The sequence below is a fragment of the Mauremys mutica genome, chromosome 1 (genome assembly GCF_020497125.1).
Source record: "Mauremys mutica isolate MM-2020 ecotype Southern chromosome 1, ASM2049712v1, whole genome shotgun sequence".
Taxonomy (NCBI): domain Eukaryota; kingdom Metazoa; phylum Chordata; order Testudines; family Geoemydidae; genus Mauremys; species Mauremys mutica.
Genome location: NC_059072.1, coordinates 218,420,187 through 218,426,186, shown reverse-complemented (window position 1 = coordinate 218,426,186; position 6,000 = coordinate 218,420,187). Strand labels below are relative to the sequence as shown.

The window sequence follows — 6,000 nt, the reverse complement described above, 5'->3', positions numbered from 1 at the left end:
AGCTCCACCTTAACATCAATAGTGCCCAACATGGGCACAGCTTCACCTGTATACGTCTTCAGAACAGTTTTTGTTGCCTTAAGCGGAAGATGCTGTAGCTTTTCCCTATACACAGTCTCAGGAACCAGCGAGACAGCTGCACCGGTGTCTAGTTCCATGCGTATAGGTTTGCCCTCCAATAAAGGGGTTACCCAGTATTCGTGTGAGCCCGCTGCCAAAGACAAAACATGCAGTGGCACTTCCTCTTGTGAGGAGGTGTCACCTTGATCATCCTGTGTCTGCTCTAGGGTATGCAAGGTTCCTCTTTTTGTCGGCCAGACCACAGGCCTCTTTTTCTTTTGTTTACAGGCATACTCAATGTGTCCCATTTTGCCACAGTGTCGACACACCAGGTCCTTACACCAGCATTCTGATGCCTGGTGACCCAGCTTACCACAGCGGTAACATTCTTGACTCTGCACCGTTTTGTGGGTCAGTTCTTGTGACACTTTTTGCACCCTAGGGGATGCACCGATGTATTGTGCCTCTCTTGTAGCCAGTTCCATGGAGACAGCAATATCAACAGCCTTCTGTAAGGTAAGCTGAGCCTCTGTCAGTAGGCGCTTCCGTATAGCTTCACTGCAGAGGCCACACACTAACCTGTCACGCAGGGCATCATTTAACATCTCTTTAAATTCACAGTGTTCTGCTAGCTTTTTTAAAATGGCTACAAATTGCACAACTGTTTCATCTTCCTTTTGGTCTCTTTTGTGGAACCTATATCTTTCAGCAATTACCAGTGGTTTTGGGGAGAAATGAGACCCCAGGATTTCCACAATGTCACTGTAAGATTTAGTCTCAGGCTTAACAGGGTGTAGTAAGCTGCGTAGCAGAGAGTAGGTTTTAGCCCCTACAACAGTTAAGAATATTGGCACCTTCTTCGCTTCTGTAATGTCATTTGCAATACCAAAAAGCTCAAATCGCTCAGTATACACATGCCACTGCTCTGTATTCTCATCAAAAGGCTCCAGGGGCCTGGTCAGAGTAGCCATGATTTTTAGTTTCACTTTCACAGTCAGTGCAAACAAGCAGCTTTTTTTGTTTGTTTGTTCTTTACCTTAACTTCTACTTCCTTCTGTTACTGGAGCAGCACCGAATCCCACCCTCGTCGCCAGTGTTATATCCTTGGGGCAGCCGGTGTAGGAAGCAATCACTTGAGGCCAGAGAGCAGGCAGCTAACCAAAACCTCCATTTTATTTACAGATATACAGAGAGCTCACTCAGCTGGTTGAAACCGGCTGAGCTAACCCATAATAATCTAACTCAGTTGCCATAGCAACAAAAACCATGACAACCAAATACACAACACCACCCACATCAGATTATTCCTGTTGCACAGTGGTTAGGGCATTTGCTTGAGAAGTGGGAGATCCCTGTTCAAATTATTTCTCCTCATCAGATGGGGGAACTGAAACATCCACATCTTGCACGAGTGCCCTAATCCCTGGGCTATAAGCTATAAAGGAGGCCTCCTCTATTTTGTGGGGAGTGAGGCATACTCAGAGCAAACCTACTGGATCTGGCCCCACAGGTGAGATAGCTGAAACAACGTGTATCTTCACCTGGTTTGAGGATCATTCTGCAGCTTAGGCATGAGATAAGCACCCAGACATTTGTCTGATGCAGCAGCATGCGTGCCCAGAGGCAGACTCTTAGTTGCCTTGGGGACTTTTGCAGTTTAAGTGCCTACTGGTTTAGGCGGCAACTGAGGGGAATTTTTTGGATCAGGTGGCGCATTAATCTCAATGTAGGCACCTACATCCATTTGTGGAAGTGGACCTTAATGTTTAACAGCATAGAAATATTTATTGCCCTGATTGTGATAAGAGAATAAATTAAAGAAAGAGAAAAAATGTGTTAGAGTGCAGTGGGGGAAAATATCTGTAGAACTTGCTGCTATTTAAACATTGTAAGTTTCCCAGATCATTTAGAAAACTAGTCTGTTATACCAATAAAAATAGCATCCATAAGTGCACTTTGCTAGAATTAAAAGATAATTAAGACCTACCCCTGGACATGCATGTGGGAATTATCTAATCACTAGATTGGATAGGATACCAACTCTCCTACAGTGTTATACGAAAGGACACATTATAAGGGTTTCACACATTCCAGCATTGGCTACTTTGAGATACATGATTCTGGTTTAGATGGTCCAATGATCTGTTTCACAATGACTATTAAGTTCGTATGGAAATGAATATAAAGACAAATTGTAATGTTTTATTATTTACTCCATAAACCATAATGGTGCAATGTATCATGTAAATTATACATTAATACATTTTTTAAAATGTGTGTTCTGTTCTGAGCCATTATGGTTTATTGTAAAATCTCAGTCTACTTTATATATCCATCATGAAGTTATTCAAATATGCATATTTGGCATTTTATGAACAAAGTTACTATGCATGTGTAGTAGCCATTTTCAAGTGCTTCATTTAGAGGTGTTAAAAAGCCTTCACCTTTTACTGGTAGCTTGCAAAATATGAAAACAAGCTGGTTGATAGTACATTGTAGACAACAAAGTTCTGAAGTGTCTGATCGAGTCCCACTTAAGTTATAATAAGTATAGTAGGCCTAACAAAGTTATGGGAAGTGCTAGTGTCTTGTGCAGGTTAATATGCCTTTTAGATATTCATACTGCTGTTACTTTTACAATTTGACTACCTATGTGTTACCTACCATAAGATAATTATCCACAATATCTGCTATTCTTCCAGGCTAAAGGTGAGGGTGCATAACCCCATCATTGGTAATTATCTTGTGGCATAGACCAAACAAAAGAGGATTATGGGTTGTTTTTTAATTAGTCTATTTATATTTATAGCAACATACAGTATCTTTGGGGAAACATATTGTATTAAGTTTATGTTGCTTATGGGCTAGGGATTGTATGTATGATTGTGTTCTACTCCCATATGGGAGGGTTACCACAGCTCCTTCAGGAACTAAAACAGTGTAGGTGTTGGAGTATTAAGGTGAATTGCTCATGTTGTAAACACTTCCAGAGAGGTACTATCCCCTGGGGAACTTTGCATATTCTGTTTCACACTGGGTTTCCAGAGATTAAGAAGACAAAGAAATGGCTTTTTGGTATAAAATGGCTGCATTTAAACTGATCCAGGCTGAGCCAGCAAATGGATAGGACATTCTGTCTAAGGGCTACCAACCTTTGCAGAAGGGTTGTCTACCAGGGCCCCATAAGACTGATGGGAGATCTCTGGTAAGGTTTTTGCATATATATATAAGAAATTTTGTTATTTTTATATGTTCTCTCTCAAATGCTTTTACCTTAAGAATAAATGGCTTGTTTAGAAATAGCTCTCTGATAACTTATAATTGCTAGCAATCCAACAGTCATATCCCTCACAGAGAAAGCAAAGCACAGGCACTGGCCTTTAGGAAGACTGGCTTGCTAGGTGTAATGGAGCACAGACTCACCACCAATGCATCTGCTACTGGCTTGCTCTGGGAGTTAGCTCATTCAGCTGTGGTGTGCCCTTTGCAGGTGGTGTCTTTGCTGTTGTCTGCTCGGCTGCACTGTCTGGAACCCAGGTTGCTCCCTGGCTTGCGGCATCCTCTTTTGAACACAGCCCTCCAGCTGTGCCCCTGCTCTATTCTCCCCCCACTCTGGGGGTATCAGCAGTCCTCAGTCTGCACCTGCCTTTGTGGCCACCTGCCACCCCAAAGTCTAGTCCCTTGCCTCAGGGACATGGCACAGTCCATCAGCCATGCTCCTCCATAGTAAGGTATGGTATAAGAGGGAAGGGAAGGACCCAGGCCCTCCCGCTACTCTGGGTCCCAACCCAGGGACTCTAGTGGCAGCCTCCCACTGCCCTCCTTCAATCCCCTCTTCTCCCTGTGTACCCTGGGCCACTTCCCCTGGGCCCGTGCACCTTCTTGGCCCTTTTCATCAGGGGCCACCGCCTGGCAGGTAACAGGCCGGAGCTCGCTCTCTGCTCCCCTGAGCCTGCCCAGCACTGCTCTAGCCTAGGTGCTCTGTCTACAGAGACACAGTCCTTCTCCCTTCCTTGTCAGGAAGAGACTGTCATCTCCTCTGCTTTGTAGCCTTTATATAGGTCCCAGCCTGGCCCTGATTGGCTGCCTTTTTGCCCTTCTCTGATTGGCCAGGTTCTGCATAGGTTCTGCTTTAATCCCTCCTCTGCCAAAGTGGGGCAACTGCCCCACTACACTAGGAATATCACAGTGTAAGGCAGGGAGCTGTGCAGCCTTTAAAACCCCAGTTTTCAGATGCGGAACTCTACCCAAAAGAAGTGATGTCTGGGAGCTGCACGCCTTAAGTGGGTGCCCTCAAAGACCATGGAGGGGGAAATACATGTGCATTTAGTCTGAAGCTGTGACATATATGTTATAAGTAACTGTTTTTAATCTATGTGCTCTAAAAGCAAAAGATTCCATTTTGTAGCATAATCAAGTGTAAACATTATATTTAAAAATGTTAGAGTTTAATGGTTGCATCAGACTTGACATGGGTTAGTACTTGCCCACCTGAAATGAATGTGAATGGTACATTTGTCCTTCTTAGCACAACTGACTCTATAAAGTATTTTAATTATTCTGTATTAAAACACTGCATAATACATAGCAACATATGGAATTTGAACATAATTTATATAATGATTTACATTTGTCATGGTGTTATGTCTGTTTATAACAACATTGTATTGACATTAATGAAGGTTTTCGAAAAACTAGTCATATTAAAGAAAAAACACTCTCTTGTATACTTAAGATTATCAGTATGTGGACAAATTTCTTCATAGAATTAGATTTGCTTGTAGAATGTACTTACATAGAAATCTATTCAAAAACCCTAAAAACTTATGGCTCAACTCTCACTTTTCAGGTAAAGAATAAGTTAGTCAGGATTTCCAGCACAATTATATTTTGCTAGTAAGGAAAACATTTTGTATCTTGCCTGTACTATTTTAAAAACATGCTTTCTGTGCCCCTTACTTATGCTTTCACCACAATGTAATAGGTACTCATGTTCACTATTCAGAGGTCAGATTGTTCTAGTAGCAACTGTGGCTGAGCTTCCTTTTGCATCCGCACTTGGCAAAATGGGGAGTGAACCCTTTTCTTTTAGTTGTGCACCTCACTTTTAGTTACACATCCCATTATCATCACAAGCTGTGCTCTGTAAGATATTTTGGAAACTTCTGGAGATGTGTGATGAGGTATACACACCCCTAGGCTGGCTAACCACATATTAATAGGGGCCTGAGCCCAGTTAGGCCACTGGATGGTATTCTGGAGGGGTGTTTGTTATAAAAAGTGATCAAACCCACTTGGGAAGGAGCTTTATAAAGCAAGGCACACATGTCAGTATAGAAACAAACCAGGGAGGAGACCCAGGAGACAGGTGCCCAGCAATTTCCTTTCTTGGGTTAAAGGCTGAGAGAAGCCTGGGAGGTCTGGAACCAGAACCAGAGTGTCCTGAGCCTGAAGAAAGCTAGATAAAGTGATGGTAAAGCCTGTGGGCCATTGTCATAGTGCAGCCATCTCCAGAGCACTCCTCATAGCTTCAGAGTGCCCTGCAAGCAGCCCTTTCACTCGATTTCCCTCTTCCCAGCACTTGCAGCTCCTCTCTTCCCAGGGTCCCGATCATCTGTGCACATTCTCCACCATTTGTAAAAGAGTGGCCCCACCTGGGGTGCCGTCCTGTGGGAGGCTGTGGTACAACCACTGCACAGCCTCAGTTTTCCCTTTCTTTCAGAGCCCCACAACCATAACTCAGAAATCCCAAGCAATAAGTTCACTCTTTCAAGTTCCAGTAGTTCATCAATACGGCAAGTACTGCTCTAGCATCTTTTACCACACTCTGGCTCTCTAGTACAGCACCAGCATTTCTTACCACTTCTCACCCCCACTCTTTCTCCTGCATGTTTCCTCCTCAGGTTTGATTCTAGGTCTTGCCCGAAGACATCAGCAAAC

General features: G+C 43.4%; 1 protein-coding gene across 1 annotated transcript in view; it reads left to right on the top strand.

The window, feature by feature from the left end:
• The first annotated feature begins 1,365 nt into the window (after positions 1-1,365).
• Positions 1,366-6,000, top strand: part of IL1RAPL1 (interleukin 1 receptor accessory protein like 1) — a 495,739-nt gene continuing 491,104 nt past the window's right edge. The window contains exon 1 of the mRNA XM_045009597.1: positions 1,366-1,570. The gene's annotated coding sequence lies outside the window, so the exon portion shown is untranslated. The remainder of the gene's footprint in view (positions 1,571-6,000) is intronic.